Raw genomic sequence first — 17,880 nt, forward strand, 5'->3', positions numbered from 1 at the left:
ACTGTAAAAAGATAATATGCTGCTAAGGCTAGAGTTTTATATGTATTTACATTTGATGCCAAGCAGCAGGGCCAGGTTGGGCTCTTTGCCTTGAGCTCTCTGTGTGAGGACACTGCACAGGCCCTTCAGATCCAGCAGACACAGGGACATCTCCTTCAACAGGGGCCCGGCCTCCTTCAGACAGGACCCGGGGCTCACATTCAGCGTCTCCTCGTCTGCCCGTCTTTGGTTCTGTGGAGATAAGAAAACACTTTTACACACTCGCAGCAGGGTGAACCAGGACAGAGCCTTTTAAGGGAACGTTCAGAGTTTAATTTGAAATGATGGAAGTACAACGAAGCCCTGGCTTGTCACATTTGCCACTGGAGATTTGAGAGAATGGTTATTTTCACCTTCAAATGCTATCACGAACACAAAGAATGTGTCTGAAGTGTTATTTCAGCATTTTTGTCGCTGCAGCGTGGGAGGAACTTTCAGAGTGTGGACTGTAACGTTGATGACGAAGCTTAACAATTGTGTGCGTCCTGATACAGATTATCAGCGTAACTCATTCCCACTTCTCGGAGCATATTCAAACAAGTGCCGCAAGAACAAATTCATAAGCAGCTGCTTGTGAAAGCTGTCCAAAACATTAAATAGTGAGAAGTGGAATTACTAGCACTTACACAGCAGGACTAAAGCAAGAGCGGAGGAGAAAGTGTGGCGTGATCTATTGGGGATGACGGGATAAAATCTGCACTTCAGGGGAGAACGCTTGCTAATTCATTCACATCTAGCCAGAAGAGAACCGTTCTGTGTTGTACATTAGGACTAATAACAAATGGACTTTGTAGAAGATGCAGGATGTTCTCTTTTTCACACATGCGGTCATTATGAAATATTACTGGACAACATCAACCAAGTCATTTCACACAACTAGAATGTACTTAATCAACATTTAGTAGATGTTTGAAACTAATTATATTGCTAGAGCTTGTAAAATGTCCTAAAAGTCACAACAAAATGACACTAACTGCATGAAAAAAATCGAATAAAAAAAAATAACAAACGCTACATCTGAAATCACACACTGATTTCACTACTATTACACGACTGTTCAAAAGTTTGGAGAGAGAATGTGAAGAGAGAACTAAAATATGAAATCAAGTTTAAATATGAATAATACTAAAAGTAATGAATTCAAATATGAATTGAACTAGGGATGCACAGAATTTGAATATCTTAATATCTAATTTACAGCCAAACAGGATTATGTTGGATTATTTATAATGCAAAAATAAAATAAAAATAAAAAAGTGCTGTGCTGCTAAAACTCTATTTAAATAATATTTTTTATTCAGGATGAAGGATGCATTGAATAGGCAAAAAAAGACTATAATTTTACAAAATATTTCTATTAAAAAAAAGCTGTTCTTTTGAACTTTCGTATTACAGAATCCAAAAAAAAACATGGTTTCCACAAAAATATTAAGCAATATGTTTATACTGTATATATAATATGAAGAAATTACTGAATATATTAAAATGGAATATATTCAAATAGAAACAGCTATTTTAAATTGTAATAATATTTCACAATATTACTGTTTTTATTATTTATTTATTTTTTTTACAGTATTTTGATATTAATAAATGCAGACTTGGTGAGTGTAAGACTATAAAATGCTCACCGACCCAAAACTTTTGAACGGTTGTTTACATGAATGCTAGAAAAACCCATCTGTCAATGCAGATTTGGTTACTTCAATACAAAATATAAACCTACTCAAAAACAGTTGCTTAGAAATGAAATACTAAGGTTCCAGGATCTGTGGTTTAAAAGCAGTTGTGAACTGCATTATGAGGGACCACCGCAGTCATCCTTTACATGGGATCTTTTATACTTGGTAATCAAACCTTACAATACTCGGTGGGTTTCGCATGAGAAGGCAAGTAAGAGAATCTGGTGTCTGTGTGGCAGCGGTGTGATGTACGGCTCGGCTCCACCATTGTCTCTGTGAGTCTGTGTGGATCAGTGCGGCTGTATCACGCATTACTCCGCACTCTCTGCTCTCCCTCACCTTGAGACGGCGTGGTGAAAAATGATGTCCTGAATTCTAATGAGGGCCGGTTGGGTTATTCATGACTCGACTGCCATGGAAAAGCAGGGCAAGGAATTTAATGGCACAAAAATGAGCCTTCAATCAAGATTCTAACTTCTGTTACTAGGCTCATCTGTTTCGTTTAGGACGAAAAAAACACTTTAGAGTCCCTTTGTGGGTGGTTTGGAGTGCCGTACCTGCTGAAGAGTTTTGGAGAGGGTTTCAAGTTCCTCCTCGCGTTCCAAGAGCTGTTTGCGGAGCTCCTGCATGATTCCCCTCTCCCTCTGCAACTTCTTTTCCAGGGCCTGCAAGGAGGACGAAAGACAGCGGTTAGTGCATGTGCGTCTTAAGCAAGCATGCTCTGATTGCACAATTCAAAATAATCATCAACATGCAAGACAGCGCCTCATCATCCATCCAATCCAAATCAGGATTTATCCTAAAGCTTCCACTACAAAAGGTAGAAAATAACGTCTTACCGACATCTCTACAGTGAGTTTGTCAGTCTGCTGCTTCTGATTGTCGATCAGCTGAAACAAAAGGAATCACAGAGTGAATCATTTCACATGCCTTTGGTTTAAAACTGTTTAAGTGCGTGTCTTTTGTCTTAAAACATTCAACCTAGACTGCATTTTTGGATGTATACTCTATTAGCCAGAAGTCTGGAAACAATTCCAGATCTCAAAAATGTTTTAATTTAAAGGCTTCTGTTTAAATGTTTGAAATTAGTCTTGTAGTCAAACATATAATGCACATATGTGACCCTGGAGCACAAAACCAATTTTTCAAAATTGAGATTTGTACATCACCCGGAAGCTGAATAAATAAACTTTCCATTGATGTATGGTTTGTTAGGATAGGACGATATTTGACCGAGATACGACTATTTGAATATTGAAAAAATATTGAGAAAATCGCCTTTAAAGTAGTCCAAATGAAGTTCTTAGCAATGCATATTACTAATCAAAACTGAAGTTTTGATATATTTACGGTAGGAAATTTACAAAATATCTTCATGGAACATGACCTTTACTAAAGATTTTTAGTATAAAAGAAAAATCAATAATTTTGACCCATACAATGTATTTTTGGCTATTGCTACAAATAAACCCATGCTACTTAAGACTGGTTTTGTGCTCCATGGTCACATATATGTATGTCTGTGTGTGTGTAAAAAAATTAAATTTTTAATTCAAATTCAAATTGTGTAATTTGAATACACAAATGAGGAAAAGCAGCCAGCTGGTATCCAAAATATCTTAAAGGATGCCTTGAAATGAAATAAATGAAATAAAGTAATGTGTCTGAAGTGTTATTTCAGAATTTTATGCTGCAGTGTGGGAAGAACTTAGACCGTAGTTTGGACTATAACGTTGATTAAAATAAATTAATAAATTAATAAAATCAAATCAAATGTTTTGATTTATTAATCAGTTTTTGGTCACTTCCACCGATTCATTTCAATTTTTGGTTACTTCCACGTGTGTTATTTCATAGTTTTGATAACTTCAATAATATTCTAAAAGGTGGGATATATTTAATAATATAGAATGACTAGGTGTTTCCAAACATTTGGCCAGTTTTCGTTTTATAACTACACAATTTTAAATTGTAATATTTCACAATATCACTGCTTGTACTGTATTTTGGTGAGCATTAGAAATATATATAAAAAAATCGTATTATTAAAATCCAAACTTTTGACCGGTAGTGTATACGTTCTGTAATTAGTGTAAAAATTCAATCTACCAGAGATTTATTGATTATTATGTACTATAAGACATCCAAGGCGGAGACATCTGGAAATAAAAGCAGCAAATGATTACAATAATGCCTTTTTTAAGCGTCATTAGGTGCATCATGGGAGATCAGTACCAGGCTGTTCTGGCTCTGTTGTTCAAGCAGGCGAGTGTTTTCCCTTTCCAGCTGCTTCAGGTCCAGCATGGGCAGCCGTACTCCATCCTCCAAGCACTTCTCCACTTTCTCTTGTAGGCTACAAAGAGAAGTTTTATCATTCGTTCAGTAAAATGAAATAAGGCACAGAGAGAAATCCTAACAGATTCTCATTATATATATCAAAGATGCTGTGGCCTTCCATTATTTTTTCAGTCTGGATGATTGGCCTGATTTCATTCCCATGTTTACGGCAGGTTTTCTATGTTTTAATAAGAGTACTCGGCACTTTGATCTTCAGCTCACTTAACAAGTGGCTTTCAGAAAGGAAGCAAATCAAAAGCAATGCTTCTGGCTGTGAGCTCGTCTCAGAGTGAGTGTGTAAGTGCAGTACCTTTGAACAGCAGCCATAAGCTCTTTCTCCCGCTTGGATTGGGTCTCGATGAGGGCGTCTTTCTCCTGCAGCAGGGCTCGGTTTTCCTCCAGGGTTTTCTCCAGCTGGGCGACGGTATCCTCCAACGCCTGCTTCTTCCCCTGCACTTCCTGCAACTGAGACGCCACATGGACAGAGATGAGTACAGTAACGCTACTACACACCACAAACACTTTAAACACATTTAGAAACACCATTTTCTAATGTTTACTCAAATGTGAAATTTTATTTTGGCCGTGATCAGAATTTTTTTCTTGCTTTCAAGAAAATTGTTCAAATTGATGTTTAATTATGTAGACAACACAAGATGCATTTAATTGAGAAGAAAAGACGACACGACTTGTTTTCAGAAACAAGTGAATTAATAAAATATGTTTATTTCACTTATTTAAAAAAAACTACTTGTTAATTGGATGTTTTAGCATAAACCTTACTAAATACGGTTAGATTTATGATTAAAGCAAGACAAAACTATTCGACAATGAGCTAAGAAAACTAAAATAAAACAAAACAAAATAAAATAATGTTCGTTTTGGCTTGTTCAACCATTTTTGGTCACTAAATAATTCCGTGAAATTCATTTGTGAAATAAAATAAAATAATAAAATAATTTATAATAAATTCAGTTTTTAAGTCTTATACAAATGTATCTTGTTTAAAGGATATTCTGATATTTGTACTGAAAAGGAAGACTAAAATTTAAATGAGTATAATGATTTGTGACTTTTGTGTCTTTAGTCACTGGGGTATATTTGTAGCAATAGCCAAAAATACATTGTATGGGTCAAAATGATCGATTTTTCTTTTATGCCAAAAATCATTAGGACATTAAGAAATGTTCCATAAAGATATTTAGTAAATTTCCTACCGTAAATATATAAAAACTTGATATGCATTGCTAAGAACTTAATTTGGAAAACTTTAAAGGCAATTTTCTCAATATTTTGATTTTTTTTGCACCCTCAGATTCCAGATATTCAAATAGCTGTATCTCGACCAAATATTGTTCTCTCCTAACAAACCATACGTCAATGGAAAGCTTATTTGTTCAGCTTTCATATGATGTATAAATCTCAATTTTGAAAAATTGACACTTAAGACTGGTCTTGTGGTCCAGGGTCACATTTTATTAGTAAATTGTATTGCATTTAAGCCAATTTCAGCACAGAAAATGCAGGGAAAAAATCAGCAGATGTCAAGCAGATCACTTAAACTGCACTGAAGTACTAAGCAGGTTAGAAAAATGTGACCCCAAACATTTGTTGTTGACTGTCGGATAATATTAATCCTCCTTACAGCTGTGCATACTAGTAAACTGTACAAAACAATGATTTAATAACCCACAAGTAAGATGATTCCCAACCATAATGAAGAGCGTCTGTCACATCAGCAGCTGTTTGCGCTGATCTATTAGCAGAACGCTGTGGGGACTGACATTGCTGTGTTGGTTTCGCATTGAAAGGAGACGTTAACTATGCCCTGATTAACTGAACTAAGATCACTTTTGATTTTTGGGGCTGACAATCAGATTTAAGGTTGAATAGGATGGTGATAAACTAATTTGAGGTGTTGGAATGATAATCAGAAAAAATAAGTTAAATGTAAAACACATGGCTAGTTTTTGCAGTTTAGGACTTAAAGCTGGAGGATGGCCTGTACCTGCTGAGCCTGTGTCTGGACCTCGTCCAGTGAGGGCAGGTCTGCCAGGTACTTCTCCAGCGTCTCGATGCGCTGCTGCTTCTCTTGATTCTGTTCCTGTTCACGCTGGCACTTCTTCTTCAGACTGCTGATGTAGCGGTCACGTGTTTTCATCTGAACCCAAACACATCTTGTTACTCATTTACCAAGTGCATTACGTACGCACAAATTTGTGTGTGAAATCTCTACAAAAGTTTTCACAAGCAAATCACAATTCACCAATAACCTTATGAACTTTACATTTATGAAAAATGTTCGAACTGAAACCACACCTGCGCCAAAATCACATGCGCTGGATGGCCTGTATAATAATAATATGATGTTAATTTTGAGAAAATGTCTGAGGAGTTTTCACAAGCAAATCACAATTCACCAATAACCTTATGAACTTTACATTTATGAAAAATGTTCGAACAACTGAAACCACACCTGCGCCAAAATCACATGCGCTGGATGGCCTGTATAATAATAATATGATGTTAATTTTGAGAAAATGTCTGAGAAAAAAACGTGTAGAAAATAAATAAATAAACATTCCTGCTAAAATGTATTCATAACTTACAAAAAAATTGTTCGCACAACTGAAACCACAAAAATAGCATAATAAAAATAAATAAATAATACTAATCCACGTGTCACATTATTTCTGAGAACATTTCTGAAAAGGGTAAATAAGCACATAACAATAAAGAAAATGATTTTACTTCTTTCTATCTGAAATCATGAGATTAACTGTAAATGTCTTATTTCTAGCTTTTAACTGTAAGAAATAACTATGTATATTAAAAAAAAATCAACAACGACAAACAAACAGACACTTCTTTTGGTTTTAGTACAATGGCACAATAAAAGCACATTTTTTTTTTTATTATATATTTTATTGCTGTCTTTATAATATCAAACTTTATAATATAATACTTTATTTCTCACATAGCATAATGTACAGCTGGCTAATGGGAGGTCTGTATTCTGTTTTGATGGTTTTGGTGTGTTTTATGCAAATAACTAACTTCAGGCATGCGGTCGCTCCAAATTCATTAACGTTAAACGAAGTAAGAAGTTGTTCTGTGCATACAAATCAAAAATAATCCATGCAATTATTCAAAATGGGGAGAACGTCCAAATATTTCAGTACTACACACGATGCTCATTCACATGTCTCACCTTCTCCTCCAGTTTCTTGATATCTTCAGTGTATTTCTGTGTGTTTTGTTTGAGAAATTCGCTGCGGTGGCTGACCTCCAGCTCTGCCGCAGCTAGTTTACGGCCCAGCTCTCCGTTCTCACAGCACAGGGGACTCACGCGCTCTGGCAGCTGGGACTTCGGACTCTGGCTGGATACTGGACTGTCATATGGAGAGTCCTAAATTAGTGGAAAGAGGCATCAGCGGTAGGTAAGTGACCTTTTTACTGCCATTAGGCAAGTATTTGACATGATTTAATTCATTATAAGGAGACATACCTTAGCTTTGAGCAGATATGAGTCATCATAGCGCCCCCTGTTGTTTTGGAGGACTTGTTGCGCCCTTAACTCGTTTTCCCTGATCCTCGCATGGAGTTGGAGGATTTGCTGCTTTTGCCTAGAAATCGCAAATCAGTAAGACACTCAATATTCACATTGATTTTATTGGCATTCACAGTCTGTTGCACAGCGCTGCTTCAGAGCACTCCTCTAGGGTTCCATGCGGAGAAGTTGTTTTAAAAACAAGCACACTGAAAAATTCCTTTTGAGAGAGAAGGACATGCTCGCTGGAGGCAGTTGCTGTGATGTGGCAGGCACAACTACTTTCGTAAGAAATGCTTTTACACTTGTAATGACATTTTAAAGTGTGCTTGTTGCACTTGGTTTGGACATTTTCTGCCTTTGAGCAAAGTAAGAGAGTGTGTGGTTAAACATTACTAGATCTAGTCCAGCATACTAGATACCAGCAAAATCAGAGAACTGATTGCAAAGCTATCTCATGGTAACTCATTTTTTGATCAGTTAAAGGTGCTGCAAGCTATTTGTTGGGAAAATGTCCCTTTTTCCTGACGGAAAATCACTGAATTAGATGTTCTGAAAGATATCTGTCTGTGATAACCTTAGACTCTGTAAACATAAACAACAATGTGGCCAAAAAATACCATATAATAATAATAATAACAACATATGTGACCCTGGAGCACAAAACCAGTCTTAAGTCGCTGGGGTATATTTGTAGCAATAGCCAAAAATACATTGTATGGGTCAAAATTATTGATTTTTCTTATATGCCAAAAAGCATTAGGACATTAAGGAAAGATCATGTTCCATGAAGACATTTTGTAAATTTCCTACTGTAAATATATCAAAACTTCATTTTTGATTAGTAATATGCATTGCTAAGACCTTCATTTGGACAACTTTAAAGGTGATTTTCTCAATATTTTTTATTTTTTTGCACCCTCAAATTTCAGATATTCAAATAGTTGTATCTCGGCCAAATATTGTAATATCATAACAAACCATAAATCAATGGAAAGCTTATTTATTCAGCGTTCAGATGTTGTATACATCTCAATTTCGAAAAATTGACCCTTATGACTGGTTTTGTGGTCCAGGGTCACATATTCCAAGAATATGACGTTATTTCTGACGTAAATAAATAAATATTTAATACATATAATAATAATAATATTCTATGAATGTGACATTATTTCTGAGAAAAAAAAGTGTAAGGGGAAACAAGTTTAAAAATAAAATTAAAGCATAATAATAATAATTCATGAATGTGACATTATTTCAGAACATTTCTGAAAAGTGTACTAAAAAAAATGTAAATAATAATAATACACTTTTTTTTTAAACAATAACAACAAATAAACAAAAAAATATATTTTGGCTTTAGTACAATGGCAACATAAAAAGCTAATGATTTTGTTGTCTTTATAATATCACAATTTATTATTTCTCACACACAGTGGTGGAAAGAGTACTGAAAAATATACTCAAGTAAAAGTACCATTACCTTCCAAAAAATGTAGTGTGAGTAGAGTAAAAGTACTTGTCCAAAAAACTACTTGAGTAAGAGTAAAAGAGTAGCCTATTTAAAAGTACTCATGAGTATTGAGTAGTGAGTACTGAGCTGTGGATTCTACCCCCTCATAATAAAGGCTGTACACAGCAATTTATAGATTTTAAAAACGTTGTACATTCTGTAATTCATATTATCTTATTTGTCATAAAGAATGAAGAATATCTATCATCCAGCAGTTTTAATTTTGACTGCCAACTCTTTAAAATACATCAAAACAGCACGGTTTCTATGCACAATTTGATTTGACGAAAGTCACGAGACCTATTACTATCTATCCAATCACGTTGATGGATAAAAATAAAATTAAAATAAGCATGTAACGACTACAAACGGAGGAAAATAGTGGAGTAAAAGTACCGATACATCACTTAAAATGTACTCAAGTAAAAATACATTTTTAAACTACTCAAAAAAGTACAATTACCGATAAAAACCACTTAATTACTGTAACGTGAGTATTTGTAATTCGTTACTTCACACCCCTGGTCTTTACACATGAAAAATATATAGCTGTGTTTATATTTTATGGCTTGACCAATCTGAAGCCTCTGAGATGCTTTCTACCGGTCAATCACTTTGCATGGAAATCACAGAAACAGGAAGCTGAGAGTGTGACAGTTCCTAAAGATTATTCAGGTTTAATGCAATATTCACTTTCATAAACAATCGACAATAAGTCTGTTGTACTATTTTGCTTCCCTTGCTTTTGCTATTTTGTTCCTCTCTCCTAATTACAAAAAAATTCAGCATTATTTTTAGTAGGACAAGGTTTTGGAAAAAGAGGGGGTGTGACTAAATCTGGCAGAAGTTCCCAAACATTGCTTACAGCACCTTTAATAAAGTGAACAAAAATGTAAATGAGCGATATACAACCAGACAGCAAAACTGTCCTGTGATGTAGAAGCCTGAGCAAAAGCAGACTGATGGCCAGCTAAAAGCATGCTCAAGCGTTTCCTCATGTGTAATTCTTGGCAGAGATACGCGGTACGTTTGTGTCTGAACACAGACACCGCAGACTGAACAGTGGCCGTCTGCTCCGTCTGTCAGAGCTCACCTATGGGTGACGGCATGATACTAAAATTACAACTGCTCAAGGTCACAGCAATCACTAGAGGGTCATAGCCGACGTCGTGTTAAATGAATGAAATGCTATTAATGAAGCATCTGCCCCCTCCTCAGAAACAGGAGCTAATGACAAACCTCCAGACAAAAACAGATGAATCCATTACTTTGGTTACGTGGGAGGTCAGTATAGGCCTTGTTGGACACAGACAGTTGAGAGATGACAGGAAATGATGGGTAGAAGCAGTGGCACGGCCTTTTTAGGCTAGGGTGAGTGATTTTTTTCATTGTTAGACTATGTTAACAATTAACCCCATTTGAATAAATATTTGACCCCACAACCTAAATCTGGTCTTATTCTTTGCGTACAACTGAGCACTCTAAAAGTGTCTTTGTTTACTCACCGGTCAATCTCCAGTTCCCTCTGCCTCAGGAGTCCCTCCTTAATCTTTACCAGGGTATTGACAGGGAGAGACGTTCCACCCAGCATCTACATGAAACAATAATTATAGCATTAGAACTGCTCATCTGGTAAACAAGCGGGGTCAGGCTAGCATGTACTTATGGTAAGCACACTGTAATTAGCATACTCTGTCATCATAATAACCATCAGCAACAAACTGCCACCAAAGCCACGCAGCATTACAGTGAAGAACTCCGGGGGGGTTGCAAAGGTCTCTTCTCGCCTCGAGGATGACAGAGTCTTTGGGCTACCGAATCTAATTATGCATTTGTTTATAACTTTATAACTTTACTTGCATGGTTCTTCCGAAGAACTGCGTGACTCCCTGAAAGTATGTGATCTGAATGAGAATTAAATGTAATAAAACATATCTATCCAATAAGAATTTTTATATCATTTATATATTATATTATACTTAATAAATATCTGGATGGACCTCATTTATTTGGGAACACTGTTATGTCCACCATAATGTCCCCAAATGAAACCAGATCCATCTGGAGCTGATGTTATGGTCCAGGCTTGATTCCTGGAATTCCCATGAAAGGTTATGGAAAACAACAGCCACACATATAACATATAGTTTCCCCATAGCTCTCAAGTCAGCATGTACACAGTCTTCAGCAGTGCATGCTTGAGTGAATGGTGACGGCTCATGGTTCTTTAACACAAAGATCATTAGGGCACTAAATGAGCACACTGCAAATGGCCCATTGATCAGAGTGCTGAAAGAACCCACACATCCCACAGTTTACACTAAATATACACCAGACATGAACTCTAAAACACACTACAGCACAATTATTTTTATGATCCATATTGTATATATGGGAGATTGGGGTTAGTGTCGTCACCTCTTTGATGTGAAACTCAATTTTCAGATCTTTTTAAATATTTGTAAGAAAAAAAAGACCTTTATAAAACAATTAAAATAAAAAAAATATAACAAAAATATTTTCAATATACTTAATATAATTTTGTAATATAATATAATTTTTTATTTCAAAAAATATTTTAGTCACTACTTTATTGATATATTATAATCAGATCTATATTCAGGATTTGCAGGTTTCTCATAATAAAATAAGCAAATAATAATAATAAAAATATTTTTTACGTATTTAAAATAAAATAATTTTATACATGTAATAATACATTTAAAAATGTATTAATTAAAATATTTTTCTAAAAAATATAATCGCTTCTTTATTAACATAATATAAATAGATCTATATTCAGGATTTGCATGTTTCTCGTAATGAAATTAATTACAGTTAATAATTTCAAAATAATTATTTCATTTTTAGAAATGTATATTTTCAAATGAATTACAAGAATTAAAATGACTTTATTTTTAAAAATCTATACTTTCAAATTAGTTTAGAATTGATTATTTTCTTTATTGTCAAACTATATTTATATATTAAGTATCATTATTTCATATTTTCAAATGTATTAAATAATTTACAATTGATATAAACTTAATTATTCACTTTTTTACTTTAATCATAAGATGCCTCCAGAGTCATTCGTTATTGATTCTTTGTAATCCAAGAAACTCTTCAGAATCAAAACAACTCTTATGAGTCCTACACTTGTGCACTGGATACTGGATGTGGAATGGCACATTTTATCCACAGAGACCAATGGCTGCCGTCCACTAGACTATGCATTCAACTGATGTGGTTGCGCAGGAGCAACAGCAGATGCCAATTACACAACCAGTTATCAGATGTATTAACTTCATTTACATCAACTCTTTAAAATAGTGCTTATTGTTTCCCTGACCCGACTCTGCAGTCTTTTGACGAGCTGCCAGGCTCACAAATGCCAACCCTATAAATGCGGCACATATCAGTGGCACACTCGAGCCTGCAAACATGCCTTTATTTGCCTCTGGAGAGGTTTTAGTCCCAGCAGCAAACTGCGCAGTGATAAGAAGCAGGTGCCACTTTCATTGCCAGGCCTCCCTCAACTCTTCACATAGCTGGGGATATTTTTAACAGTCAGTGTGTGGTATACACAACGAGCTGGCTCAAATCTCCACAGTATGTGCGCTCCAAGCACCAACCACTCGCACAAAGGGAGCTGTGCAGAAGGAGTCCAGTTGGGTGGTTGGCAGCAGCGAGCGAAAAACACAGGCTGGGAAGCAGATGACAGAGACTGGATGTGGAGAAGTTGCGTAGGCAGTTCGCTCTATTCTCTCTTAAAGGATTAGTTAACCCAAAAATGAAAAACAGAACGAGTTTCTTTCTTTCTGCATAAAACGGGTGCAAGACCACTGTAAAAACTTGTAAAAGTAGTCTATACAACTACATTTAAGTGAATAACAGATGGAAATTTAAGTTGCCTTCGTTAATGAATCATTTAGAAATTCCCAGAGGTCCCTGATAACTTACAAACTAAATAAACCCTCCTGTAGCTCATCTTAATAAATTAATAAATAATAAATAATATTTTAATAAAAAACTAAAAACACTAAAGAGATTTAAACTGATGTCATATTTTGAGTTTATTATTTTTATTACAACATAATTACTTGAATACGGTCTTGGAATCAAAAAAAGTCAAGAACGACTTTTCGACAAACAAGTCAAGAATTTAAAGGAGTAGTTCACTTTCAGAAGGAAAATTCTGTCATCATTTACTCACCCCCCACTTGTTCCAAACCTGCATGAGATTCTTTCTTCTGTTGAACACAAAAGAAGATATTTTGATAGTAGTAAATCATGACAGAACTTTCCTTCTGAAAGTGAACTACTCCTTTAAAGTGAATGGTCTTGTGAATCGGATCAACTGAAAAGATTTCAAAAGATCGATACGATCACAAATTGGGCAGTTACATCTCCCATAAATATTCATAAGAGGAGATCTAGGGTGAAATTTATGATTAAATTTCAATTTGTTCATCATACAGTATATCTATCATCTGGCTTCAGAAAATGTGTAATTTAGTTGTATAGACTACTTTTATGATGTGTTTGCATACTTTTTTAAAGGTGCTGTATCTAAGCTTTTGACTCTATAAAGCATAAAAATACCATAATATGTTTGCAGAAAGTTAACATACTTGTTTATCTGAAAAACAATGCTACAGTCAGTTATTCTCCTTTGAATATGTGCATTCCGGGCCGGAATGTCGAGCTCTGTTTTGGTTTGTGAAACCCGCCCACTGCCAGTTTACCCAATTGTATTTTGGGACCCCGGGTTGCCAGTTGGCGGAAAACACAGCATATTTCATTTCATTCATCGACGTGTGCACTCATTCCTGTTGGTGTGGTCAATCTGGCAACCTGCGTGTGCGTCAAGTCTGAGGAGGAGGGTTCGGGTGAAAAAAACCCTCTCCAATATTTTGAATTTGGCTACATACAGCACCTTTAAGCTTTGAATGCCTCAATCCTATTAATTTAACCTGCATTATATAAAAAAAAGTGATATTTATTTTATAGAAAGAATTTCAAGTTTCAAATAGACATAGAACAATAGACAATAAAACAATAGACATAGTTTATATTGCTTGGACCTACACTTACAAATGTATAAATATCACTGGATTGGATTTGGCAATAAAATATGAAACCAAGAGCTATTTACTTAAAAGGGAGATAGCACAATATTCATAAATGCCTGACTAGCACATAATTAAAATGTCTTTTTTTGCCCTTAAATGGCAAAATGCTCATTTTTAAAAAATTAAATAATCCTTTAACACAAACATGAAAGCAATCGGAGCAGTCTGACAGGGCAATATCTGAGGGTTACAAGAACTTCTTAGACATTAATAATCTAATTTTGATTAATAATAATAACTGGCTTCCTTGAAGCAACTGTGACAGGTGGAAGTAGGCCAACCATTCAACCAAATGAAAGTCAGCAGCCCTGTGACGTCTCCATGTATCTGACCAGCACGCTTTACATTGAAGAGTGGAGAGCGTGTAGGCCAGGACATAGCTGTCATTCCCCACCAGCTTGTCTCTTCGGAGGGTGTTGTCACCACATGCCAGAAGTACCGCGCCATTCCTATCAAGACCAGGGCCTTAACACTTACATAAGATACTGTTGACCCAGACCTCCACAAATCTGTCATAAATGCAGGCTGTTAGAGGTCTGCACTGACTTATGGCATCAAAATGTGTCAGTGTTTTCTATGATAAATATTACTTATCTATATTAACTGTTCACTTCCTGTTTGTTGCTGCCGCGTGTTTTGAGTTGAAGCTCTGACAATTTAATTCTTTAATTCTTTTTTCGTCTATTTTTCAATCTTAAAATCAGTTTTATACACCATCATTTTCGTTTCTATAAAGTGTGAATATATCCCCCATTGTATTCTTCAACAAAAACAATCGTAGCACCTTGTTATCACTAGTTTTATTTTGATTTGCCAAGTCCGCTACTAGCTTATAGCCCGTTAGCATTGCTATCGCGGTTGCCGCTAATCTTGCTTACAATGCTTACAATCCATTATTTTGCTCACTGTTATTTGCTTTAAATGGCAGATTTGTGTCTACCTTTGAGTGCAGGTGAGGACACGTTCGAGCTGCACTCGGTGGAGAAGCAGATCCGCGACCTGGTGGAGAAGCAGGCCCAGCTGCGAGAGCGAAGAGCCACGCTGGAAACATCCCAGGCTGACACTCACAAGTTCGGGGTAAGTATACAGCGCGCTGCTAACACTCCGACCACCTCTACTCCATGTGTTTCTCTGCACAGGCCCCATGCACCCACGACGCGATCTTCCCGGGTCTCCTTCACTTCGGCACCGGGACACCATGGACCCTTGGTGCACCAGCAGCGGAAGACGCGAGCCAGGCCCCCGGGCGAGGACCTCTCTCCTCTTCACCCGGAACCGCTTCGCTCCCCATCCCCAGACTCCATCGTCCGGCACGTCTGGGCTGCCCTAGCTAAAGGTAAAGTGCACACTCACTGTTTTCCAGGGTGCTCGTGTTCTCGATGTTTCTGCTCGTGTTCTCGATGTTTCTGCGCAGATACCCCGCGATCCTGAAGGTTGACGAGAGCATCGGCGCTGTCGTGCTGCACGTGGGCGTGAATGACACCAAGCTGCAGCAGACAGAGACTCTGAAGAGGGACTACAGGAGCCTGATCAAGACAGTACGCAGCACATCGCCCGCGACAAGGATCATCGCTTCAGGACCGCTTTCCACGTATCGATGAGTACATGAAAGGTTCAGTAGACGGTTTGCTTTAAACAAATGTTTATTGTCATGGTGTAAAGAACAGAAACTGCTCTTTGTAAATAATTGGAATCTTTTCTGGGAGCGACATACTGTAGGCTTTTTCGTGCTGATGGCCTGCACCCCAGCAGAGTCGGAGCGGAACTCCTGTAGGACAACATCTCCAGGACGCTTTGCTCCATATGACTAGTAAGCCAATTCTCAAATAACTGCTATGATGGCTTTTGTTCTACCCACTTAAATGATAGAAGTACTTGCATTGTCCAATCTATAAAGACTGTGTCTGTTCCCTGAATAGCGAGGTCAAAATATTAATTTAATGCCCAGACTCCATCGTCCGGCACGTCTGGGCTGCCCTAGCTAAAGGTAAAGTGCACACTCACTGTTTTCCAGGGTGCTCGTGTTCTCGATGTTTCTGCGCAGATACCCCGCGATCCTGAAGGTTGACGAGAGCATCGGCGCTGTCGTGCTGCACGTGGGCGTGAATGACACCAAGCTGCAGCAGACAGAGACTCTGAAGAGGGACTACAGGAGCCTGATCAAGACAGTACGCAGCACATCGCCCGCGACAAGGATCATCGCTTCAGGACCGCTTTCCACGTATCGATGAGTACATGAAAGGTTCAGTAGACGGTTTGCTTTAAACAAATGTTTATTGTCATGGTGTAAAGAACAGAAACTGCTCTTTGTAAATAATTGGAATCTTTTCTGGGAGCGACATACTGTAGGCTTTTTCGTGCTGATGGCCTGCACCCCAGCAGAGTCGGAGCGGAACTCCTGTAGGACAACATCTCCAGGACGCTTTGCTCCATATGACTAGTAAGCCAATTCTCAAATAACTGCTATGATGGCTTTTGTTCTACCCACTTAAATGATAGAAGTACTTGCGTTGTCCAATCTATAAAGACTGTGTCTGTTCCCTGAATAGCGAGGTCAAAATATTAATTTAATGTAGGATTAATGCTGATGATACTCAACTATATATTTCAACAAGACAAGATGAAACTTCTAAATTATCTAAGCTAACAGAATGTGTTAAAAATGTAAAAGACTGGATGAACAATAATTTTCTCCTATTAAATTCGGATAAGACAGAGATAGTGCTTATTGGACCAAAAAACAGTACACAGAATCTCGTATATTATAATTTGCAACTAGACGGATGTACTGTTACTTCCTCTACAGTCAAAAATGTGGGTGTTATATTAGACAGCAACTTGTCATTTGAAAAGCTTATTTCCCATGTTACAAAAACAGCATTCTTCCATCTTAGAAACATTGCCAAATTACGGAACATGCTACCTGTTTCTGATGCATAGTTCATGCATTCATGACCTCTAAACTGGAATATTGTAATACTAATTGGTTGCCCTGCATCTTCAATAAACAAGCTACAGGTAGTCCAAAATGCAGCTGCTAGAGTCCTTACCATGTCAAGAAAATATGATCATATTACCCCAATTTTACATTCTCTGCACTGGCTACCTATATTACATTCCGTATCAGTTATAAAATATTACTACTTACTTTTAAAGCTCTAAATGGTTCAGCTCCTGCATACCTAATTAGTCTTCTATCACGCTACAATCCATCACGCTCCCTAAGGTCGCAAAACTCTGGACTTTTGGTAGTACCTAGGATAGCAAAGTCCACTAAAGGAGGTAGAGCTTTTTCACATTTGGCTCCCAAACTCTGGAATAGCCTTCCTGATAACGTTCGGGGTTCAGACACACTCTCTCTGCTTAAATCTAGATTTAAGACATCTCTTTAGCCAAGCATTCACATAATGTATCTCAACCCTGTTCTTCAGTTACATCTGATCAAATGCACATTAACATTCTTTTGCTAATTTGGAACAGCAGCTACGCTAATTTTTCTCTATTTCCTTCTCTGTTTCTGCCACGGGATTGGCATCAATAGGAATAGGATAGGAATTACACAAGCTACAGTCTGGATCCAGCCCTTACAAAGACCTGAGATGACCGAACACCTGAGAAGAGATG

At 37.0% G+C, this 17,880-nt stretch overlaps 1 pseudogene; it reads right to left on the reverse strand.

The window, feature by feature from the left end:
- LOC107549710 (centrosomal protein of 85 kDa-like) overlaps positions 1–17,880 on the reverse strand; it is a 68,736-nt pseudogene that overhangs the window by 3,566 nt on the left and 47,290 nt on the right.

This window comes from Sinocyclocheilus grahami, unplaced genomic scaffold (assembly GCF_001515645.1).
Source record: "Sinocyclocheilus grahami isolate Dianchi unplaced genomic scaffold, SAMN03320097.WGS_v1.1 scaffold378.1, whole genome shotgun sequence".
NCBI classification, from domain to species: Eukaryota; Metazoa; Chordata; class Actinopteri; order Cypriniformes; family Cyprinidae; genus Sinocyclocheilus; species Sinocyclocheilus grahami.